Source organism: Mauremys reevesii, linkage group 22 (assembly GCF_016161935.1).
Source record: "Mauremys reevesii isolate NIE-2019 linkage group 22, ASM1616193v1, whole genome shotgun sequence".
Taxonomy (NCBI): Eukaryota; Metazoa; Chordata; order Testudines; family Geoemydidae; genus Mauremys; species Mauremys reevesii.
This window is the reverse complement of record NC_052644.1, coordinates 9,844,276-9,854,620: the sequence shown is the minus strand read 5'-3', so window position 1 is coordinate 9,854,620 and position 10,345 is coordinate 9,844,276. Positions and strand designations below refer to the sequence as shown.

General features: G+C 50.8%; 1 long non-coding RNA gene across 1 annotated transcript; it reads left to right on the top strand.

Annotated features, from left to right (window-relative positions):
* The first annotated feature begins 8,013 nt into the window (after positions 1-8,013).
* Positions 8,014-9,312, top strand: LOC120388955. The gene is made up of 4 exons (XR_005590688.1): positions 8,014-8,057; positions 8,237-8,531; positions 8,694-8,766; positions 9,156-9,312. It is a non-coding gene; the product is annotated as an uncharacterized LOC120388955 (long non-coding RNA).
* The last annotated feature ends 1,033 nt before the right edge of the window (positions 9,313-10,345 follow it).

Here is a 10,345-nt window from a genome sequence, read left to right as displayed (position 1 = left end):
CAAAGGGTCTTTGGCCATCCGCGGAGAAAGCGCTACATCAACGACAGTGCCGAGGAGGAGGAGGGAGTGACCGAGGGGAGCCCTTTGGCCCAGCCATTGATGGATACACCGGAACCCGAACCCAAAACCCAACTGCTTGTGAGACACCCCAATAAGCATGGTGGCCTCTCTTTGTCCACCCCCTTAGAGGTGGAATGCGACTGCGGGTCGGGGGAGTCACCGCCGCACAAGGTGAACACAGGTAAAGGAATGATTAAGTCAGGGGTGAAAGTAACTTCCAGGACTTCCCGCTACTGCCGGAGTCCTGAGGGGGTGTGGCCTCAACTGGAAGAGGCGGGCCTCTCAAGATTGAAAGGTCCTGGAGCATCGGCTGTGGCTGGGAGCCCCAGGGCCTTTGAATTCCCCCCACAGCTCTGGCAGCCGGGTTCGAGTGTGGATTTAAAGGGCCCGGAGCTTCCATGGGTGTGGGGAGCCTGAGCCTTACCCGGCTGGAGCCAGGATTTAAAGGGCCCGGAGCTTTTGCCGCTGCAGAGAGCTCTCAGCCCTTTAATTCCCTGCCCCAGCCTGGGTGCTGGAGCTGCGTGGAGGGGAATTAAAGGGCTCTGGGATCTATGCAGCCACGGGGAATGCTGAGCCCATTAAATCCCTGCCCCAGCCCAGCTGCTGGAGCTGTGTGGGGAGGAGGGGGGAGATTTAATGGGCTCTGGGATCCCAGCAACCGCCGGAGCTCTAAGTCCTTTAATTCCCGGCCCCAGCCCAGCTTCTGGAGCTGCGGGGGTAATTTAAAGGGCTCTGGGCTCCCTGCAGCCGTAGGAGTTCTGAGCCAGAGATGAAAGTAAGCCGGTATGGGCCAGTATGGCGTAGCGGCAAGAGCCAGTACGCTTTGCCAGACCGCACCAGCTTCCTCAGCGGGGATTTAACGGGCTCAGAGCTCCGGCAGCTGCGGGGAGCCCAGAGCCCTTTAAATCCCTCCACTCCTCCCACCGCAGCTCCGGCAGCCAGGCTGGGGCTGGGAATTAAAAAGCTCGGTGCTCCCTGCAGCGGCAGGAGCTCCAGTCCCTTCAAAGACCGGCCCCAGCCCGGCAATCCTCTGGCTCCCCGCAGCCGTGGCAGCTCCGGGCCCTTTAAATCCACACCCGAACCCGGCTGCCAGAGCTGAGGGGGAATTTAAAGGGCTCTGGGCTCCCTGTAGCCACGTGAGCTCTGAGCCCTTTAATTCGCAGTCCCAGCCTGGCTTCCAGAGCTGCAGGGGGTATTTAAAAGTCTCTGGGATTCCCGCAGGCGTGGGATGGCCCCAGCCCAGCTGCCAGATCTGCGGGGGGAAATTAAAGGGCTCTGGGCTCCCCGCAGCCGTGGGATCTCTGAAGCAGAGATGAAAATAAGCCATTATGGTCCAGTATGGCGTACCAGGAAGAGCCAATATGCCGTGCCGGACCGCACTGGCTTCCTCAGCAGGGATTTGAATGGCTCAGAGCTCTGGTGGCTGCAGGGAGCCCAGAGCCCTTTAATTTTCCCCTGCAGCTCTGGCAGCCGGGCTGGGGCCAGATTTAAAGGGCTCGGTGCTCCCCACAGCCGTGGGAGCTCCGGGCCCTTTAAATCCACACCCGAATTCGGCTGCAGGACCTGCGGGGGGAATTTAAAGGGCTCGGGGCTCCGTGGTGGCCTGAGCCCTGGGCCCTTTAATTTGCCCCTGAGCCCAGGGTTGATTTAAAGACCCTGGGGCTCCCAGCCACAGCCGATGCTCCAGGATCATTAAATCTTGAGGCCCTGCCTCTTCCTGTTGAGGCCACGCCCTTCAGGATTCCGGCAGTACCGGTAAGTCCTGGAAGTTACTTTCACCCCTGCTGTGAGCCCTTTAAATCCTGGCCCCAGCCCAGCTGCTGGAGCAGCGAGGGGAATTTAAAGGGCTCTGGGCTCCCTACAGCTGCCGGAGCTCTGAGCCCTTTCAATCCCTGCCGAGGAAGCCGGTGCGGTCCGGCACTGCGTACTGGCTCTGGCTGGTACTCCGTACTGGCCTGTACTGGCTTACTTTCACCTCTGGATTAAGTGACGGTCGAGGTTGTGAGACATTCCACAGAGATCTCTTGGCCGCAGTGCCCATGATGGAAGGTGGTACGTTCCGTTCCGCCATGACATTCATAGACATCCCATCTTTAAGGTCCATGTCTGCTAGGAACAGAGCGCATCTGGGTCACGGCCCGGACTAAGTCGAGCATGTTAGAACCATTAACCACAGAGCCTTTGTACACAAAAGCCCCTTTATCGTTCCATGAAGAGAGAATTGTAGCCTGGCCCAGCTTCTTTAGCAATACGAATGCATGTTTCTTAGAACACTTCTTCGTGTTATCCAGCACCTGCTGAGCAACAGACTCTGAGCTCTTTGGTGTTTCTGGGGGGTTGCAGTTACATTCTGTCCCTGTTCTGCTAGAAACAGACTGATTTTCACTTTCTCCGCATCGCTTGGCTTCACGTACATTAGGCACCTTTGAAGCTCGGCACTGTAAGGTTTAGCCATTTCGTATTCGGCTCAGTCGGTTCTTTGAAGAACAGACTCGTTTCAGCATCCAGTAAGCGAGTTGCGGTCAGTCGTTAGGCACCCTGAGGATACAGAGGTCGCCAGTGTTCTGAGCGAAGCGTCAGATTTTTCCCAACTCTCTTTAGAATTCCGTTCTTTTAGCCCACCCCCCACCCCGCCCTCCGGGGACACAGCGTCCATCAGTTTTCTGAATGAACCATCAAACTGTTGCCAAATACTATAATATAGGGGAGCGGTGATGAGATTATGGTTTGGGGAGAATGGTTTGTCAGTCCTTGGTGTTTTATTCACAACCCCTAGAGCACATGCTCTGGGGTTGTGAATGTGTGTGGTTCTGCGCACGTTCAGAGCCCCTCGAGCGCATGCTCCAGGTTTGTGAATGTGTGTGGTTCTGCGCATGTTCAGAGCCCCTCGAGCGCATGCTCCGGGTTTGTGAATGTGGGTGTTTATTCAGGGTTTGCTGTGGCAGTGGCCGCTGAGGAACTGGAGTTGTGGTTGTTGTTTACCAGAGTCTTGTTTTGCCCTTGGGTTTGGCAGATATGAGGTTTGGACTGCCCGGATGCGTCATCTGCTCTTGTGCTGCTTTGCGTTGTTAAAGGTCTCCAAGCAGATTCCTGGCTCTTTGGCGGTTCTGGAGGAGGTGTCCTTGTAGCGCTGACTAAGCATTATCAGAAAAGTTGCCCGTGCCTATCGGGGGTGGGGGGAACCATTTCACAAAACTGAACTTTACCATCTTTCTCACCCACACCCATGTATTCACTTCAAATACAAAACCTCACAGAACAACCCAACCAATAAGCAAAATATATTTACTGGGCTTCATCCATCCATCAGTCACTGATGCTGGTGAATTTTCCCTTTCAGCTGTCTCGTTCCCTTTTCTTCTGAGCTTGTTTTCCCTCTGCTCTAAGGATCTCTCATGTTTCCACCGTACTGTGGAGCAAACAGCATTATTATAAAACACAGGAAATCATCTTGTAAACTTAAAAATTAAATATTCATTAGGGGGGGGTTCTGTTTAAAAAGTCACAGCTTTAAACCAAATTATGCAGTTCATGCTGTACGACAAACACGGGTTTTGAGTTTATTTCTGCCACTTAAAACATAAAACAAAAAACAACAAACAAACAACAACAAAAACCTCAAAAACATTTTTTTAAAATACATCTCATTTTGCAGAATAAAAACCAAACTGCTTTTAAAATCCATTTTAAACCATATTTTGCACGGGAAAAAAAACCCTGTTGGTTTGAAACAAACCAAGTACTTTTAAAACCCTACACCTATGCCTTGCCCAGACCCCTCTCACACACAAGTCAGCAGCTTTAGAAACACACCAAACCAAGTTTGCCTCCATATACTTTTCAATAACACCCCTCCCCCCGATGCTTTTAAAAGCTAGTTGCAAAAGAGTTCCATTTCACTAAGGGATCATGTGTTGCAGGCACATGCTTGTCCCGTTCCCCCCCATGTGTGTTTGGGCCTTCAGGTTAAAGAACAAGCCAAAATGTTAATGACTATTATCGCCAAATCTCTATACAAACTGTGTAATAACTGAAGTTTTTTTTATTTAAAAGACATACAGCTCCTTGAAACCAAACCAAGATGCTTCATTAACACATTTAGCTCACTTAAGGGCCAAATGCCTTCGAACAGAAACAGAGATAGTCACAAAGCCCTTTTCAATAGGTTTTTTTTTTTAATTTACAGCTGCCAAGTTTTCTATCACATGTTTGTCCCCTCACCATTCTCTAGCTGAATCCTTTTAGATTCCTTACAAATAGTCTTTTCCTTAAGCAGGGATCTGTAACTTTTTGTGCAGACTAGACGGTCAATATCACGCCATGTCGTGGAAAAATGACCCCGCGTTATGTTTGGATCAGAATCACACGAGGCCCCTTTATTACAAGCATGGGGGGGGGGTAGGGACCAGCGAACTGGCTTACCCCTGAATAGAGATTTTTCACAGGTTTTATAGCAAAAAAACCACAATTCATGATACACACGTCCTTGTTCACGATTGCCATAACTGGAGAAATGCTGTGCAAGTGAGTGGAGACCCTGACAGTGTTTTAAAGAAAATGAACCAGAAGGTGCCTGCAATTTTTCCACTCGAGCTGTCAGCAGGTTATTTTCTTTAAAACACAGTCAGGGGCTCCACTCAATTGCACAGCATTGATCAAGGTCCCCCCTTGCGCTAAATGTTCTTGGCTTAGGCACAGACATCGCACAGCAGAACCTCTGGCAATAACGGTGTTTAATCAGCTTTCCAAACCCAGCTCAGCACATAGGCCCCAGAGCTTGTGGTTTATATCCACTGAAGTCCAAGACACTCAGTCATGGGGCTGTTGACCTGGCGCATCTATGACACAGCCCTCGCAATCTTCACAAAGCTTTTCCCTCAGGCAGTGCTTAAGGGCAGCATAAACAGCAACGTGTACAATAGTCAGCGTGACTTTTTTACGCTCACAATGTGGCACTGGCCCAGTTAGTTCTATGCCAAGCCTCCTCCGAAACACCTCATGGCCATCATCCTCAGAGTCCTCTTCAACAATTTGTATCGGCGTTGAGCAAAACCAAGGTGGGCCCGGTTCATCTTCCCTGCTTGATGCAACGCTGTCCAGGGCTTCCAGGCCGTCTAGAAAGGCATTGTCGAGCTGTTGAGAGATTTTCAGAACAGAAACAGTGTAAGCAGCCCACTGCTTGTTTTTAGATTTACACAACCCCCAGTTCCTTACCCGTTAAGAAGCGATTGCTTCTTAAACATTCATTTACCTGTGTGATGTCTTTTCTGTTCACCTTCTCCACCGGTGACACCCCTGAGCCTCAATCGCATTCCACCTCTAAGGGGGTGGACAAAGAGAGGCCACCATGCTCATTGGGGTGTCTCACAAGCAGTTGGGTTTGGGGTTCTGGTTCCGGTTTATCCATCAATGGCTGGGCCGAAGGGCTCCCCTCAGTCGCTCCCTCCTCCTCCTCGGCACTGTCGCTGATGTAGCGCTTTCTCCGCGGATGGTCACCCTCGGGATGAAGACAGTCTGAAGTTCTCACGGGGATGGTAAAGGAGTCCAGGTTGCCTCTCAGCAGCCTTCCCATGATTTCTAAACCATGTGTCCTTGGTAAGAGATGGCCTCATCTGTCCGGTGCAGGGACTTATGGGGTAATGGTGCTGCACTCTGATTGGCAGAGGGCCTTGGGAGAAGTTCTTAGTGGGGTCATACGGCCCACTTCCGGACGGGTCACCCTGCCCCGGAATTCTCCCTGATTGGTCAAAATCTCCTCTTAGGGCAGTCCTATTGGGTCAAACCCATCCTAATTGGTAGATGGCGGTCGGAGGAGTTCTTAGAGGGGTCACTCGACCCACTTCTGGATGGGTCACCCCACCTCCGAACTCACCCTGATTGGTCAAATCTCCTCTCAGGGTGGTCCTTCTGGGATGAAACCCATCCTGATTGGTAGAGAGTGGTGGGAGGAGTTCTTAGAGGGGTCACATGACACACCTTGCTTCCAGTCATGTGGCCACCTTGACCCTGGAGTTAAAAACCCCCATGGGGCGGGACTTTCGGTGACAGGTGGGAGGGACTAAGGGGTCAACGGGTAGGGCTTGGGAGGGTCAAGGGGTTTGATTAATGGTAAATACCAAGATTACATGGATAACGTGGAAAGAAATGTGGACTCATTACCTCTGGACCGGGTCTATGACTGTGCTATTGACCTACCACCTTGGTTGAAAGTTGCTTTTCCCTGTATTTATGCATTGTTGGGACCAGAATTAGTGGATCACCCTGCATACAGTCATGAAAACCAGTCCTAAGAGCAGGCTCTTTTGGAGAAGAAGAAATGTGGGACTCTGCTACGCCTCTCTTTAGACAATCAGCTCCTGAACAAAGTGATCATTTGAAACCATTACCCTCTGCTGTGAATCCCACAATTGTTGGCTCACAGGAAATCTGCAAAGGGTTTCATCAACCTTCATCTGCAAGGATTTCCAATCTAAGCAAGGATTTCACTTATACAACCCAAAATGCCATTAGCCTTCTTGGCAACAAGGGCACACTGTTGACTCATATTCAGCTTTTCATCCACCGTAACCCCTAGGTCCTTTTCCGCAGAACTGCTGCCCAGCCATTCGGTCCCTAGTCTGTAGCAGTGCATGGGATTCTTCCGTCCAAAGTGCAGGACTCTGCACTTGTCCTTGTTGAACCTCATCATAAGGGAATCCTGAATCAATTCTGAATCACTTAAAGGAGGGGAAAGTGATCAGGAACAGTCAGCATGGATTCACCAAGGGCAAATCATGCCTGACTAACCTAATTGCCTTCTATGATGAGATAACCAGCTCTGTGGATGAGGGGAAAGCAGTGGATGTGCTATTTCTGGACTTTAGCAAAGCTTTTGATTTAGTTAGGTTTGGTCCTGCTTTGAGCAGGGGGTTGGACTAGATGACCTCCTGAGGTCCCTTCCAACCCTGAGATTCTATGATTCTAAGGCTCGTTTGGGCAAGAGACAAATGGAAGACAGATTTCAAAACACACAATGGACATTTTAACAGTCTGATATGCTATTTGAGCTAACTAATGGTCCCCTGACCTTGCAACACTTCATCAGTTATGTATTTGGGGACAGTGTCATCTATTCGGGTGACATACGTCTCTTTTTGGAGAACCCAGAGCAGCACACGCAGCACATCCGAACCTGGAGAGGTTTCGGCAGCATGGTCTCAACACAGAATTGGAAAAGCGGAACCTCCAGCCAACTCTCCACAGAGTTTTGGGGTACATCCTCTTCCCAGAAAATGTTACGATTGATCCAAATAAGGTGGAAGCCATTCATAAATGGGGCGAAGTTGGAAGGCCTCAAGAAGTGCAGTGCTTCCTAGACTTCACTCGTCCTGTGAAATCGAGACGTGCTGGCTCTCAGTGATGCTTAGACGGAAAACCACGCACCCCACACAGAGGTTGGAACCACCCACTCCCAGGCTGTCCTGAGGAGCCATGATTTCTCCAGGAGCTGGGTAAAGGGCACCGGGATCAGTCTGTCAAAGGTAGGGGAGGATCGTGTGAGGAGAGGGTCTAAGACAGGAGGGGCGTGGGCTAGGCTCTGTATTTGGGCTTGGCAGGGATCGAGAGAAGGGACAGGGCTGTTAGAGGGCAATGCCATGTGCGAGGGGGGTCGGAGATGGGGGCAAGGCCTGAAAAGTTCAGCTGCTTTAGATCAACTGTGCCAGAGAATCACTGGTTGAAGTGACTGAAAGCTCTGAGCTGGGGCTGGCCAAAATCCTCCTCCTCAGATGGGAACATGCCAAAAGTCTGCAGAAGCTCAGCCTCTGAGGTGAACATTTTGGCCCTAACCTCTCTCTGCTCTGTATCTCACAGGATTCCAGCCGGCTGTTCCAATCCAGGAGGAAAACTGCCACTGATGTCTCCCAGCACCTGGGCAGTGAAGTGCCACTTAACCCCGCTGTGATGCACAGACCTTGCCCTGGCTGTCTGCACAGGGCTGAATTTCACCCCTTCCAAGTGTAAGGAAATAATTGGCTCAAGGCCTTTTTCTTTCTGGACGTCTGTCTAGTGGGAAAGAACCATGGGGATTTTTAACCTGTTTCGCTCCCATGTCTGGTGCTTTAATGATGCAGAGAAGGGCTGATGCATTGGTTGATTTCCCCACCTTTTAATCTACTCTCTTTTTCTCTTTTAACAGGCCCCCCCGTGCGTCATATGGGCATTCTTGGGGGTGCAGATTGCATCAGACCTGCACCTGAATAAATAATAGTGACTGAAATATGCAGACACTAAAGTTCTGCAGCCAAATTCTCAGAAACCTTCCGCTTCAATGTAGGATCAGGAGTTTGGTTTGAATTGATTTAAAAAAAAAAGCGCTAAGCAGATGCTACCCTGTAAGAAGAGGAAACAGAAGCAAAAACTGAAAGATTGTTACTAAAACCAATGAACCGTTGCAGATAGTGGAGCCCCGGCAAAGCAAACAAATGAATACTGTGAGTAAATAACCTGAAATCCAATGGGGAAGAAACCCTCATCTGGGTAATTGTGGCTCTTGGGGAAAAAATTGGGTTCCTAGTATGTAGCCTGGCTGAGATCATGCCTTTTCCCTGGATTCAGCTGTCATTCTCTGTGTGGTGTCCTTATTTTATTCCTAGGAAAAGGATCCCCAAAGGAGGTGTAAGGATCTGGGACTCTAATGTCTGCCAGAAGCTTCAGCCACATTCACAGGTAGAAGTCACTGGCTTTCCTACAATGCCACTAGTGCTCTTTCTGCTCTCCAGGTCTGCTCCCCCCAGCAGGACAGAGACACCCCTTAACTCCCTGAGTCCTGATTTCCTGCCGTTCAAGGGGCTGGGGGTTTGCATTGCTTCGAACCCCACCATCCGAGACCTTTCCTGTGGGAATCTCCCTACAGCAGGGGAGAAATCTGTTTTTCCATTAGAACCAGTCTGCTCAGTAAATCCACCCACACTGACCTCATCTCAGCTGCTTTGTTTATCCAAGAGTAGTGTTATCTTTGGAAAACCCTTAGTGTGTCGGGGTGTGAGGTGGAGCAGGGGATGCAGGAGCTCCAGCAGATTCCCCTGAAGAACACCACCCTGTCTTTCTCTGGTCAGGTTACAGCTCGCCCTCCATTGCGGAGGTGAAGACCGGATGGGAGCTGCTGGATTGATCTTGATGTGCCATGTCCTTGTGTGGATGAAGGACCTACATCTCAGGGGTGGCCAGCAGCAGATGTAACACGTGTGTCCAGGAATGGGCTAAATAAGCTACATTGAGAGGTAAGTAAAATTGTGGCCACGTGTAGACATCACAGGAATTGGTGAGGATTGACCCAGGGTCCTTTGGCACAAGCCCCTCTCGCTCACTGTCAACAAATCCAGCTCCACTCACTAGACCACACCCCATTCCAGACCCAGGCCTCACATCACAAGGCCAAACCTCCTCCCATTTTGCACGCTGTAAAAGGGACCATTGGCAAAAAAACCCTCTCCATTCCCCCTGTCAGAGACTGCGGCCAAGGGTGACAAGTGAATGAGCTGAGATCTCCCCTGTGGGAATCCGAGGGGCTGCACATTTGGGGTTTCACAGGGACGGCGTCTGGCAGCCATTGACAGAGTGTTCCTGGGAGGAGATTTTCCATCTCTAACAAAGGGTTTCTGTTCCCCCAGATCTCAGCCGCTCAGCAGAATGCGGGAGAGCCGAGTGCTGATGGGTTAGAGGGGTCCCAGGAGTCGCTGTGCAGCAGGGGCAGGGTCTGGGTCTGCAGTCACCATGGGCCAAATCCTGCGCTCCAGACAACCCGGGCTGTTTCCTTGGATTGCAGAAGGGTCTTGAACTTGGGGAATCGGTTTCTGCTGCCTCTGTCCACAGCTGGGATGTTTTCATGGGGCTACTGAATGGTCCAAGAGAGAGAGGAGGAGCCTCTTATGTACCTCCCAAGCACCTCCAGGAGCCTGGACTGATTAACACCAGCTTGTCAGGGAGCTTCCTGTTTCCTGCTGCTTCCCTGAACCCGCTTGAGGAGAACAGACAGTCAACTGAAGTAGTAGGAGCCAGTTAGGCCCTTAAGAGGCTGAGATCTTCCCTCCCTCAGGCCCTGCTACCAGCCTGCTGATTTGTCCCCTTCAACTGAGTGTTGAGAGCCACTCTAGCTGGCACAGAACAGCAGTCATGAGTGAAAGAAGAAAACTCCCCTCTGGGGCAGCATTTAGAAAAAGAAAGCAAGCAAAGGAAGCTTTTCTGTCTAAGCAGGAAGGAGCTCTCCAGAGATACAGAGACACAAATGTTCACGGGGAGCCTTCCG